The sequence below is a fragment of the Camellia sinensis genome, chromosome 8 (assembly GCF_055761805.1).
Source record: "Camellia sinensis isolate YWXY chromosome 8, ASM5576180v1, whole genome shotgun sequence".
In the NCBI taxonomy this organism is placed as follows: domain Eukaryota; kingdom Viridiplantae; phylum Streptophyta; class Magnoliopsida; order Ericales; family Theaceae; genus Camellia; species Camellia sinensis.
This window is the reverse complement of record NC_138968.1, coordinates 52,702,471-52,715,497: the sequence shown is the minus strand read 5'-3', so window position 1 is coordinate 52,715,497 and position 13,027 is coordinate 52,702,471.

Here is a 13,027-nt window from a genome sequence, read left to right as displayed (position 1 = left end):
CATCCTTATCATGCAGGGTAAAGCCGTGTAATATTTGTCTTCTAGAATACGCTTCTGATTATTCCAATTATCCGGCTCCCACAATTGCCCCCAAACACCTCGCTAGCATCAGTTAGTCGGCGTGTTTGGCTAGGAGTCAAAAAATTCGGCGGTTAATCCTCTTCTCGATGCGTGTCAGAATGCATACGTGCTTTTCGGTCATTGTAACGCTTTCCCGCCCCATTCGCGTTTCTCTCGCATTTATTATGATTTGAAACTTAAGTCCCTTCAAAAACATGCTTTTTCGAATATTTGAACCTCTTGGACTGCCAGTCGGTATCTCTTCTTCGACGCGTTTTCTGTAACTTCTATCCGTTCTCTCCTTGTCTCCTTTGCCTTTCGTAAGTTTTCTTCTCTTCTCCTTGCAATCCTGTTTTCCGTATTTATTTTTTATTTAGAATATCCTTGAGTCCCCACTAGAATGGCTAAGCATTTGAAAGACCTCATTTCTGAGGGTCAAATTTTTGGGTTCCGAAGACATTTTTCTATCCCTGAGGATGTCCATCTTTTTCTGGTAACGGACAATACCCTTGATATGGAGAGGGACGACCAAAATACAATCGTCTTCCATCTCCTGTCTATTGCGGAGGGCGGAGTTCGCTTTCCCCTACACCCATTTCTCAGGGCCGTCCTCCGCTATTGGAGTTTGATTCCTTCGCAACCCAATGTGATTTTTTTCCGAATTGTAATGGGAATCGTAGAGTTGAACCGGTGTCTTAGGATCAACCTTGGCATTCCAGCGATTCGGCACTGATATGCTTTAGCCAAATCCTCCGGTCGGCTCGGGCGCTACTTTCTCAGGGCCAAGGACACATACCATCACTTGTTAACGATGCTTGCCAGCTCTGGCAAACGAGTTGACGATGTAATGGTTAATGTCCGAGGCAACTGGGAATTCGGCGAAGGTGAAGATCGCCTAGACCTTATTCCCAGACGGAGGGGCGAACCAGGTTGCCATGTAACTCTTGTTGGTTGATCTTTCTTTTATGCGGCTTTTTCTGCAAGCCTTACCCTTTGTTCCTGCAAGCAATAAGTTGAAGAGGATTTTGACCTCGCCTGACGACACAGTCCTTGCGGAAATTAAAACTGCACTAAAGTACTTTGGCCATCCAAACGTACAGAAGTAAGGGAGAGCTGCCCATATTCTCCTGCGGTACGAGCCTACCTATACTACGTTCTCGACCGCGGACGACATCCCAATCCCAACTGGCGAACAACACCTTACGGCTCTTGTCTTCTCCAGTTTCAAGATCCTTAGGCAAATTGGTCTCGAAGCTTCTGATTCAGAGCAAGGCTTAGAGCCGGTTGTCGAGGTACATGCCAAATCAACGAGGGAGTTTGCTGTCGAGGCCGAAGAGGTCGACGAAGCTCTGAAATCAGCGTTTGAGGCAGCCGGTCTTAACCAGTCTAACTCACCATCCACTTCAGGTCGGGCGGAGTTTTCCTTCGGAGATATTTTTACAAACTTGGGAGACCTTCCCGGCACTTTTTCAGAAGGCATGGCTGGGGAGAATCTCATGCAGATGGCGAGAAAGAGAAATGCCGAGCGAATGGCCGCTCGAAAGAAAGCCAAGGCCGCTCGTTTTGAGCCTGTCCCGGTTGAATCTTTACAACCGGTTATTGGAGAAGAAACGACTCAAGTTGTTATGGCCGAGATAGGGGGAGCTGAACAGCAGGTTACGAAAGAACTGCTAATTTCAAAAGAGCGGGGTGAAAAACGTTCTACCGAGGGAGAGGTCGGCTCAGAGGATAGCCCTGTTGACAAACGGCCTCGTTTATAAGATTCTGACGTAGTTGTCCCCTTCGTTGTTCAACCAACGATCAAAGACACGCCAATCTTCTCTGACGCATCTGCCCTGAAGGATCCAGCCGTGGCGTTGAGCTTGGCCGCCTCAGTTTCGCTACCAGCTGGCAAGGCCACCTTTCGAGAAGAGCTGGATTTGGTGGCTATAGCGTTCGCTGCCTAGTCGGCCTTTCTAGTATATATACGATACTTTCTTTTTTGCTCGTTTGGTTTGGTTTGCATACGATGTTGCTTGATGTGGTGATCCAAACTTGTTTTGTAGACGGTTGGAAGGATAGCCGAACTAGGCCGCCGGCAGCATGATGCCATTGAAAGAATTGGCCGCTTAAAGTTTGAAGCTGAAGGTGAGAGAAGCAGGGCCGAGTTCGAGGCGATGAGAGCCGCAATGGAAAGTGCTCGAGTCGAAGCTGATAAGGAGAGGGCTCGGACTGCTGACCAGCTCAGATCCGAAGCCGAGGATAGGGCAAACGTGAACGAGGAGTCGCTCAAGTTAGCCTTGGAGGCGCTTTCAAAGGCAGAGGCTAAGTTAGAAGAATTGAAAGCGGCCAAAGGAAAAAGACGAATTTGTAGCTTCTACGGTGCTAGAAGCTGGAAAGAACGCTGCCTTGAAGGAATACGTAGATAAGGTCCCCAAATTCGAGAATCGGGGATTCAAACATGGGTGGCTCAAAGCCCTTGCTGCCGCTGGAGTTACATTGGCCTTGCCAATTCCATACGAGCAAGTGGACGTTGAACCACTTGAGTCTGATCCCAAGGATTGATCTGGGAGACATTCTAGTTTTATTAGGTATCTTTAATTTCAATGTACGTTTTTGTTTAGTGGATCCTTGTTAGTTCAAGGTAATTTTCATGTATAAATTAGTTACTATCTGTGCTCAATTTATTAATGAAAATTTCTTTCCCATTTCACTATTACTTGTACGCAGTTTTTGATATTAATGAAGAGTTTTGCCTTCTGCTACTTTGGATAAAATGATTACTGTCTGTTGTGCCTTCTAACTAGCGATTGGATAACAGTGTAATCTTGGCAATTATATTAGTTATACTTTAATTTATCCGAACAAATCGACTCTTGGTGCCGAATAGAACTAGTAAATCGATTCATGAAGCGGCTGCGACATTCAAGCCAAATAGATTGATGAATCTGCCCTTGCCCCAGTTGGTTTATGAACATTAAACGCCGAACCACACAATATTGATGAGCTGATTCATGAAGCGGCTACGGCATTAGAGCCGAATAGATTGATGAATCTGCCCTTGCCCCAGCTGGTTCATGAACGTTAATCTCTGAACCACACAATATTGATGAGTCGATTCATGAAGCGGATGCGGCCTTAGAGCCGAATAGATTGATGAATCTACTCTTGTCCCAGCTAGTTCATCAACATTAAACGCCGAACCACACAATATTGATGAGTCGATTCATGAAGCGGCTGCAGCATTAGAGCCGAATAGATTGATGAATCTGCCCTTGCCCTAGCTGGTTCATAAACATTAAACTCCAAACCACACAATATTGATGAGTCAATTCATGAAGCGGCTGCAGCCTTAGAGCCGAATAGATTGATGAATCTGCCCTTGCCCCAGCTGGTTTATGAACATTAAACGCCGAACCACACAATATTGATGAGTCGATTCATGAAGCGGCTGCGGCACTAGAGCCGAATATATTGATAAGTCGGCTATGCCCCAACTGGTTCACGAATTTGCCCTAGTGGAAGTTAAGACTGCTGAATAACAGTGTTTGATGGGGGCTTGGCACGACTTGGTCGGCGCCCCAGTGATTGATGAGATTGCCTTGGAGGCACTGCCCTCGCAGGGAATAAATGAATGAAGGTCCTATTTATGTGCTCAGTGAGCAACTCAGTCCAGGTCTTTGATGAAGAATAAACAAGCGTGAATGTCGAATAGACTCTTCTTTAATAGCAAAGGGAAAGCGAGGACACTAGCTGAGCTGGGAGGAGACATGAATCGAAGTGGCGAACCTTCGCGCGCGGGAGGTAGGATTTCAAGGGAGCGGGAGAGACGTCAATCTCCTTGTCGTCGAAGTAGGTCGCCTAGGAGGGACAAGGAGTCACAGGACAAATCCCTGCAACCCTGTTCTGGAAGGGAGCCCGATGCGAACCCACACCCATTGAGTTTTGCAGTCTTCGTTAGGAATAGGCCCATGACAGATGCGGACTTGATCATTTGAGATTCAAATGTGGCAGTCGAATTTGCTCGACAGATTTTTCTTCCCGAGGTCCAGCAGTCGATAGTAGGTTGGCAGGACTTCGAAGTGTTTCGTGATGGCATTCACGGTGCGGCGAAGGGGCTCTATACTACCTACGAAATTGGCATGTGTCTCCGTGCTTTCCACTGAGAAATAGAGAAGAGGGATGAACGCATCCGAAGCTTGGAGCCTCGCCTGGAAGCGGCTGAGCGTGAGCTAAGGAAGGCTAAGGCCGTTCAGGCATAACCCGTCGGACAGGCTAACCTAATCGTGGAAGAAAGGGTCACCCAGCGGCTTATCAGTACCGCGCTCGCCGATCGAGATACGGCGAGCATGTTCGCGATGGAATCCGCGAAGGGGAGGGCCTATGAAAAAGGCTTCCACGAAGGCCAGAAAGTAGGGATACAGAAGACCAAGGAAAAGCTCGCCGAGGGAGTTTGCCGATGCGAAAATCGTGGATTTAAGCATGGTTGGATTAAAGCACTTCAGGCCGAGGAAGCCCTCCGATCAGCGGGCATTGATTCGGCATTGCCACTGTACCAACGTAACCATTTTCCGTTTTTCACCTTTGAAGTTGAGCAGAGTGAGGATGAGGGCAACGCTATATAAAAAATACTTAACTTAATGTTCGAATGCAGATCGCGTTCATAACTATGTAATTATTACCTGATTGAATAAAACGTTCTATTTTAAATGTTTCATTGTAAATTTCATTCGGCACATACGGGTTTGCATGTTTCATTGTATAAATATCAACCGGCTTGAGCTAACTAGGCATTTTAATTCCGAATGGTTATATGCCGACTCGTCATGAGCATTCTTTACTGAATATATATTTGGCATGTCAAGCAAGGTCAATTGCGCCGATGAGTTTCCGAATTCGGAGGCTTAACCAGCCCAAAGGTGGCATGCACCAGGGGCTCCGAATCTGAAGACAGTCAGCTCATCTATAATTGCTGTTTATATAATTAGGCCATTTTAACTCTAAAAAAGCCAAAAATTAGTACATAGAGTAGTTGTGGCCAATATCGCTCGGCGTCCGTCTTTTGGAGTTCAGTGTTAATGAAATCGCCTCAGGGCCACCGCAAGGGTTTTAGAAATAAATCGCCTCGGACTTTTTGCTCTAGTGACTTCGCTTACTGTGTACAGACTCGATTTAAAACGATTTTGTTGCGTGGGGTTAGATAAATGTGAATGTCGAATGGAGTTTTCTTCAGCAGCAGAGGAGAAGCTCGGACTCTGGCTGAGCTTGACATTGCAATGAATCGCAGCAGAGAACCCACTCGCGCGGGAGGTAGGGCATTCAAAAAAAAAAATGGGAAAAACGTCAGCCTTTAAGTCGTCAAAGCAGATCACCCTGAAAGGAGAAACAACAATGGGGAAGTTCTCCACAACCGCGACCGAGAAACGAGGTCGACGTAGCGCAGTGACTGGTGAGTATTACTGTTTTCGTGGGGAATTCCTTTCTTGTCCTGGATCTTGGCCTTGACGTTGTCTATGGTGCCAAAGGTCCCCGCCTCGAGGATGATTATCTTGTCGGTGTGAACGCGGATTCAAGAGAGGTCAGATTAAAGCATTTCAAGTTGTGAGCGCTCTTTGATCAGCGGGCGTTGATTCGGCGCTGCCGCTGTGCCAACGCGATGCCGCATGAGAATAGATATTGTAATGCTTCGAACGCGGATTACGTTTTTTGTAATTATTGTTTAATCGAATAAAATGTTTTATTTTAAAAGTTTATGTCATTCTGAATTTTTGTGTGCTTAATTAAGCATCTTATTTTGAATGCTGTAATGTTTTGTCTTGTTCATGCGGTTGTACTGGCTCAACCTACATATCCCTGCCTCAATGTGTAAATGTTTTCGTTTTGGAGGGTGCTCCGAATTTGGAATATTATTTGGCCCTCGAGTGTCGCTCGGTGGCACTATTTGGTCAGCCAAATTTGGAGGCTTTATCGGCCTGAAGACGTGCTGACGGGGCCCCGAATCCAGAGGCTTTATCAGCCCAAAGATGTCATGCGCCGATGGAGCTCCGAATCCGGAGGCTTTATTCGGCCAATCGTGACATCCATGAAGGGCGCTCCGAATCTGAAGGCTTTATTTGGCCAATCGTGACATTTACGAAGGGCATTCCCAATCCGGAGGCTTTATCAGTCCAAAGACGTCATTCGCCGATGGGGCTCCAAATCTGGAGGCTTTATTCGGCCAATCGTGACATCCACAAAGGTCGCTCCGAATCCGGAGGCTTTATCGGTCGAAAGACGTCATTCACCGATAGGGCTCCGAATTCGGAGGCTTTATTGGGCCAATCGTGACATCCACGAAGGGCGCTCCGAATCCGGAGGCTTTATTTGGCCAATCGTGACATCCACGAAGGGCGCTCCGAATCCGGAGGCTTTATCGGCCCAAAGATGTCATTCGCCGATGGGGCTCCGAATCTAGAGGCTTTATTGGGCCAATCGTGACATCCACGAAGGGCGCTCCGAATCCGGAGGCTTTATTTGGCCAATCGTGACATCCACGAAGGGCGCTCCGAATTCGGAGGGTTTATCGGCCCAAAAACGTCATTCGCCGATAGGGCTCCAAATCCGGAGGCTTTATTTGGAACACTTTTGAACTGGATTGCACAGTGAGTAAACAAGAATCTTTGCATTACAGTAGTGGAAAGTGTACATGGTGAGCCATTCGGAACCAATATCATTCTCCACAGGTCGGGTTTAATGATAGAATTTGCGCAAGTGCGTTAGGAGCAATGCCGCGTACTTAATTTTTCATCAACCGGCCTCCCATCATCCGAAAATACCTTCAGGAGCAACAGTCCCGGCGTGTAGCGGCACAGCTGAAAGCGTTGAGCATACGTCTTGGGAAGCTGTTGCTGGTATCGCCTAGAGCTTCCGTTGCTTTTTGCCAGGGAGTTGTCCGACATTGTCAAGACTGTCTCGATTCGACACTTCAGTGGAGTTGACTTGCGACTCCGTTGGTGTCTTTCCAGAAAGGAGATAGCACGCTCGTGGGGATTGTCGGGAACCACGGATTTGCTCAATGCCATGTTCGGTCAGGAAACGTAGCAGCTGATGATAGGTGCTTGGCACGGCCTGAATAGTATGCAACCAAGTTCGCCCCATGATGAGGTCATACGGCGAAGGGAGCTTGATGACCAAGAATTCGATGTCCACTGTTTGGGAGCCCGCCCGAACGGGCAACGTGATTTTTTCCAACGGGTACTCTGGATTTGCGTTGAAGCCGAATAATGGATAAGGAGCCGGAGACAGTTCTGATTCGTTGAAATCGAGTTTGATGAAGGTCTCGTAATACATAACCTCCGAAGTGTTCCCCTGGTCTATGAGGACGCGTTCAATGGTAAATCGGTTCACGTGTAGTTCAATGACCAATGGTTCAATATGGGGAGTGTTATGTCGATAAGGTCGGAATCGTCGAAGATAATACTCTGAGCTTCGTGGGGCTGTTCCGTTTGTGTGCGTTGCTTCTGGGGGGCTGACTGAATTGCATGTATTGTACGTGGCGTTGGAAGGCTGTATATCATATGAATAACGCCGAAGGGAGGTGACTCCTGCCGAAGGGCAACAGTTTTGATTGTGCTCTTCCGGACATGCTGCTAGAGCCAGCCATCTTGCACCAATTCCTCAAGGTGATCTTTTAGGGTATAGCAATTGTCCGTATCATGACCGTGATCTTTGCGATATTCACAATGCCTGTCCTGCTTTCTCGTGTCAGGAGGTCGCATCATCTTGGATGGCCATTTGAAAAATGGAAGATGTTAGATTTTGGACATAATCGAGCTGATTGGCTCTGATAACTCTGTATATTTCTTGTCGGCGCGCTTTGTGTGCCTGCTATCGACTTGCAGTTGCTCATTTGCTTGATGTGAGCATTGATTGCTGGATCGGCGAGAATCCCGTCTCTTGTCTCGTTTAGCCCGCTGTCGTGGTTCAAGGCTCTGTGGTGGTACGGAGCTTATTGGCTGAGCGATTTTGGGAGGGGCCGTTTTGTTGGCCACGTGTCCGGCTTTAACCCGCAAGGCGTCGTCTTCCACTTTGCGATATTCCTCTACTTTCTTCATCAACCTCCAGACTGTTTCGGAGGGCACTATTTGGATGTAATCCCATTTTGAAGGCGGTGATGGCTATGGAGTCGTTGCAAGCGTCATTAACAAGATTAAAGTATTGCCAATATCGCGCCGAATATGCTCTTAGTGTTTCTCCTGGCAGGATTTGCATTGCCCAGAGAGAGTCGGCTTGCTTCCGCTGGACCTCGTTGGTGATGAATCTGGCCCTGAAGGATTTCTGTAGTTGGTGGAAGGTTTTGATCGAAGCTGGCTCCAGTTTATAATACCACCTAACTGCCAATGGTCCCAAACTACTGGGAAATATTTGGCATATGAGGGCCTCGTTGTCTACATGCAATGTCATGGCTTGCTTGTAGTGGCGGATGTGGTCGGTGGGGTCTGATTTGCCGTCGTACAAGGTGAACGACGGTGCTTTGAATTTCTTGGGTAGCGCAGCCTTTGTAATCCGTCGTACGAAGGGATTATGTTGATCTTCGTCCGAGCTATTCCTTCTTCGCTTGTGCATTGTACGAGGACTTTCTTCGGAAGAACTGGTGGTATCATGTCGTCCCTTCTTCCTGGGCTCCGGGGATAACGAGTTGGAGCCGCTATCGGTGTTGTCTTGTCGGGCTCGAGGTCGTTGACCACCTGCTTTCGGAGATCATTCCAGATTTAGGCATACAGCTTGTTTGGACTTTGCCACTTCCATGGCCAAATCTTCACGAAGACGTTCGTTCTCAGCGATCATGTTCTCCAACCTCTGTTCATTTTGCTTTGCTTGTTCCATGATCGCCTGCATTGTCTCATGTTCCAAAGTCGAAGGTAAGGCGATGTTCAAGGCACGTCTCACGGCGATAGTCTCCGGTCCAAGCATGTTTGTTAGAGTAAGGTCGTCTCTTTGAGTGGTTTCATCAGTGACTATTGGAGGATCTTCTGTTACGCCTGCCATGGATATATTTGAGTATTCCCACAGACGGCGCCAATTGTGGAGATGTGGTCTGGAAATACTCTCAGATCTTGGAGAACGCTCGTGATCCTCTTCTGGTCACCTGAAAAGGAATAAACACTCCGGTCGAGGGTGTCGGAATTGGCACTTCGACGAACAAGTCAGAATCCATACTCAAGAATGCTTGTATTCTAAGTTAAGCACAACAATTCTCATATACCTTTCTTAGTCTGTTGTTCCTTTATTTATACTTGTTTCCTGGGCCTCGTGGCCAGGCCCACTTGTCACTCATTAGCCTCTTATTTACTCGGCTCCATAGTTCAGTATCTATTCGGCCTATCCATTATATTCGACATCCTTATCGTGTAGGGTAAAGCCGTGTAATATTTGTCTTCTAGAATACGCTTCTGATTATTCCAATTATTCAGCTCCCACATGTACAGATACTTGACGATGTTTCAAAGTGAAACATGACGAATAACTTAGACTTATTATATGACAGAGTTGAATCATACTTGCATATAATAGAGTTGAACTAAGTTGGCGATGTTTCTAAGCGAAACATGACGAATAACTTAGACTTATTATATAGCAGAGTAGAATCATACTTGCATATAACAGAGTTGAACTAAGTTGGCGATGTTTCTAAGCAAAACATGATGAATAACTTAGACTTATTATATGGAAGAGTTGAATTATACTTGCATATAATAGAGTTAAACTAAGTTGGCGATGTTTCTAAGCGAAACATGACGAATAACTTAGACTTATTATATGGTAGAGTAGAATTATACTTGCATATAATGAAGTTGAACTAAGTTGAATTAACTTGGGCTTGCCATCTCGACAGAGTCAGACATAGATTGGAACTAGGTGCATATCAGTCAGATTAACAAAGAGACCAAGGTTGGTAACCTCGGTTAGTCTTTGTTTGAATCTGACCTCGGCGACAAGGTCCAAGCCATACGCTTAATGAGAACCCAAGTGGAACTTAAGTTCACATTAGGGAGCAGAGGGCTGGAGAGTAATGCTTGGAAGTTAGAATTTACAAGCTAAAGTTGGTTTAACACTTGTTGAAATTTTAAGAAAAAATTACAAGTTGAAGTTAAGTCGAGGTTATGTTAAAAGAAGTTGGTTTAACACTTGTTGAAATTTTAAGAAAAGTTTACAAGTTGAAGTTAACCCAATGTTACGTTGAAATAATAGAAGACAGGGGACTTGAGTAACGTGGCAAGTTGTAAGTAACACTTGTGAAAATATTATGAATATTTTGAAGTATCAAGTCAAAGCCGAGAAACTGTTAGTGGGTATAACCAAAGTATTCCACGTCGAGAAGATTACACAGTCAAGGTGTACGCTGAAGACATATAAATTATTCTAAGTATAGAATCATACAAAACAGTAAAAGGAAGACAAACATTCAATCACACTGAAAGAAGAAATTAGAGAAAGCAATCAGATAAGAAAAGAAGGCACTTTGGCCTGACATTGAAGAGTAATTGTTCAGATTACAAAAGTGACATGTCGGCCAAGTTAAAACTTACATTGTTTCAAAAGTAAGAGAAAGTACAAGGTACAAGAAGTAAAGAAGAAAACATCAGAATAAGCTATTCGGCGCCGGCGGCAGGTTGTGTCTTACCCCCAGAAGACAGTTGGGATGACTTCTCAGCAGCCTTCTCAGCCGCGAGCTCAGCATCGATCTCTTAAAGAGTTTGATTGAGGCTCTTCTCGGTGATTGGCACCTCGGAGTTTGTCTTCTAAGAGGAGGCCTCCTTTGAGACCTCATCCTTCTCATCCTGAGTCAAGTCCAAGACTTGCTCATTCAGAGTTGGGGACTTGGCCCCAGCAGCCTCTTCCGTCTTCTCGGCCTCAGCCTCTTCCTCGGACTCAGCCTCGGATTGGCTTGGAGTAGGGGGGAATGGCAGGACGAGGCTGCCAGCATCTTTCAGAGGAGAGTCCTCGGAGACAGCCAACGCCTTCAGAGTAGCCATCCAACTAAAGGTGTAGCCCTTGTTGCACGCCTGCCTGACTTGTTTCCTATAGTCTTCTTTGACGTCGATTGCCCTCTCGGCGTATGCCTTCTCATCCGCCACTTTGATCTCGACTGCTTTTGTGGCCAAGGTAGCCAGGAGCTCGGCTTGGGCTTTAGCAGTTTTTATTTCGACCTTATTCTTTTCGACTTCAAGGACCTTGGTAACGGCCTCAGTGGCCCCAGCCCTCTCCTCGGCCTCATCTTTAGCTTTTTTAGCTTCCTCAGCCTGGTTTGTTAAAGTCTTCATCTTGGCCTCAGCCTTGTTAATGGCCCTTTGCAAGCTAGCAGCCTCCTTGGTCTTATTTTCCAACTCCTTTTTAATGTTGAAGGCTTGTATTGTAAAGGAGTGGCCATGCTGAATCGCCTAGATGAAATGGACAGAACAAAAGTTAGAAAATTTTTCTAAGTACAGAAAAATAGAGAATGTAAAGCACCAAGTTTTAAGGGCTTACTTGCACGGAGTGCTGCAACATTAGAGCGAAGTTCTCATATTCGCTCATCTTGGCATTACAATTGAGATCTTGGGGGAGGAGCAGCGCGGTAGAAAGGGCAATGCTGACTTCAATATCATCGGCGCTGTCGCTAGCTCTAACCGGCTTGTCCTCGATTTTAATGGAGGGAGCCCAGGGGGCATTAGATTTCATAGAGCCCGAGGTTATTGACGATTCAGACCTCGGTCTCTTTGACCTGGTTGATTCGGAGGGTGCGGCCTCGGTGGGCCTTTTTTCTGCTGCAGAAGCACTTTTTTTCGCTTCAGCTATTTTGGAGATCAGCAAGGTGTCCTCAGTGTTGATCTGAATCACCGTTGCCTTGGGTTGGGCTTTCTTCAGCCTTTTTGGTTTCGGCGTTGGCTGAGGCTAGGATGGTGCTACTTGTGCATTGACAGTGTCAGGGATATCGGCCAGAAGATCGTCTGTAACGGCTTTCTTGCGACCCATCTCGGTAGCGATTGTAGTTTCGGCGTCAGCGTTTGCGTTGAGACAGAGGGATCAGATATGGAGCCGAGGTTGATGGTTGCTCAGCTAGATCAGAAGTTGATCCCTGATCTGGCCGAGTGATGAAGTTGCTAGTGGAGTTGTGGCGGAAGGAGGAGACTTGCTCTTCTTCTTCGGGACGTCGGGCAAAACGGATTTGTAGGTTGGGATGTAGTTGAGCAGCAAGGGAGCTCTCTGCCTCTGAACTGGTAGATCTAGTAGCTTCTTCAAGTCCTTGCTAGGGAAGAAGGACTTACGAAAGTCTTTTGTCGGCTGTGGAAGAACTGCAAGAAAAATAGACGTTAGAACATATAGAAAGAACAGAGTATTGAAGACTTGAAAAACAAGTAAATGTAACAATTGGCTCCTACCATTACCCTCTATGAATACTGTTCGGCTAAGAGGGTAGAGATGAAGGTCCTCCTCTGGAGCGAACTCCCAGTTGCCTGAGACAATGAAGTAATCGTCCCCGGCTCCCTTGTTGGAGTCTGGGAGGTCGGCAACAAGTTTGTATTCTGTGGACCTCAGTTTGAGATAGTAGATATAGCTTTTTTCTAACTTGAGGCCACACATGGTGTAGCAGTATTGGATGTCGGATAAAGTTACCCTAGCTTTTTCTCGGCTAACTAAGGCTATGATACCTTTGATGACTCTATAAGAGTTAATGGCTAATCGCATTGGGTTGAGTTTATAGTAGTGGAGGACTTCTCGGAAAAGGATGTCAAGTGGAAGCCTGAGTCCACACTCTATGAAAGCTACAACTGGGAAGGGTATGGAGTCGACTGTGGGCATGATGGAGTCATCCTCCCCAGCCAACCTTAGATGGACGTCGGCCGGAATGGAAAACTCCTGCCTGAAATATTATAACTTAGTTGGGGTGTCTACCCTATACCTTCACATACCCATGACGTCGACTTGAGGGGAAGGTATTGGATTTCAGAAGAAAGTGTTTTGTACG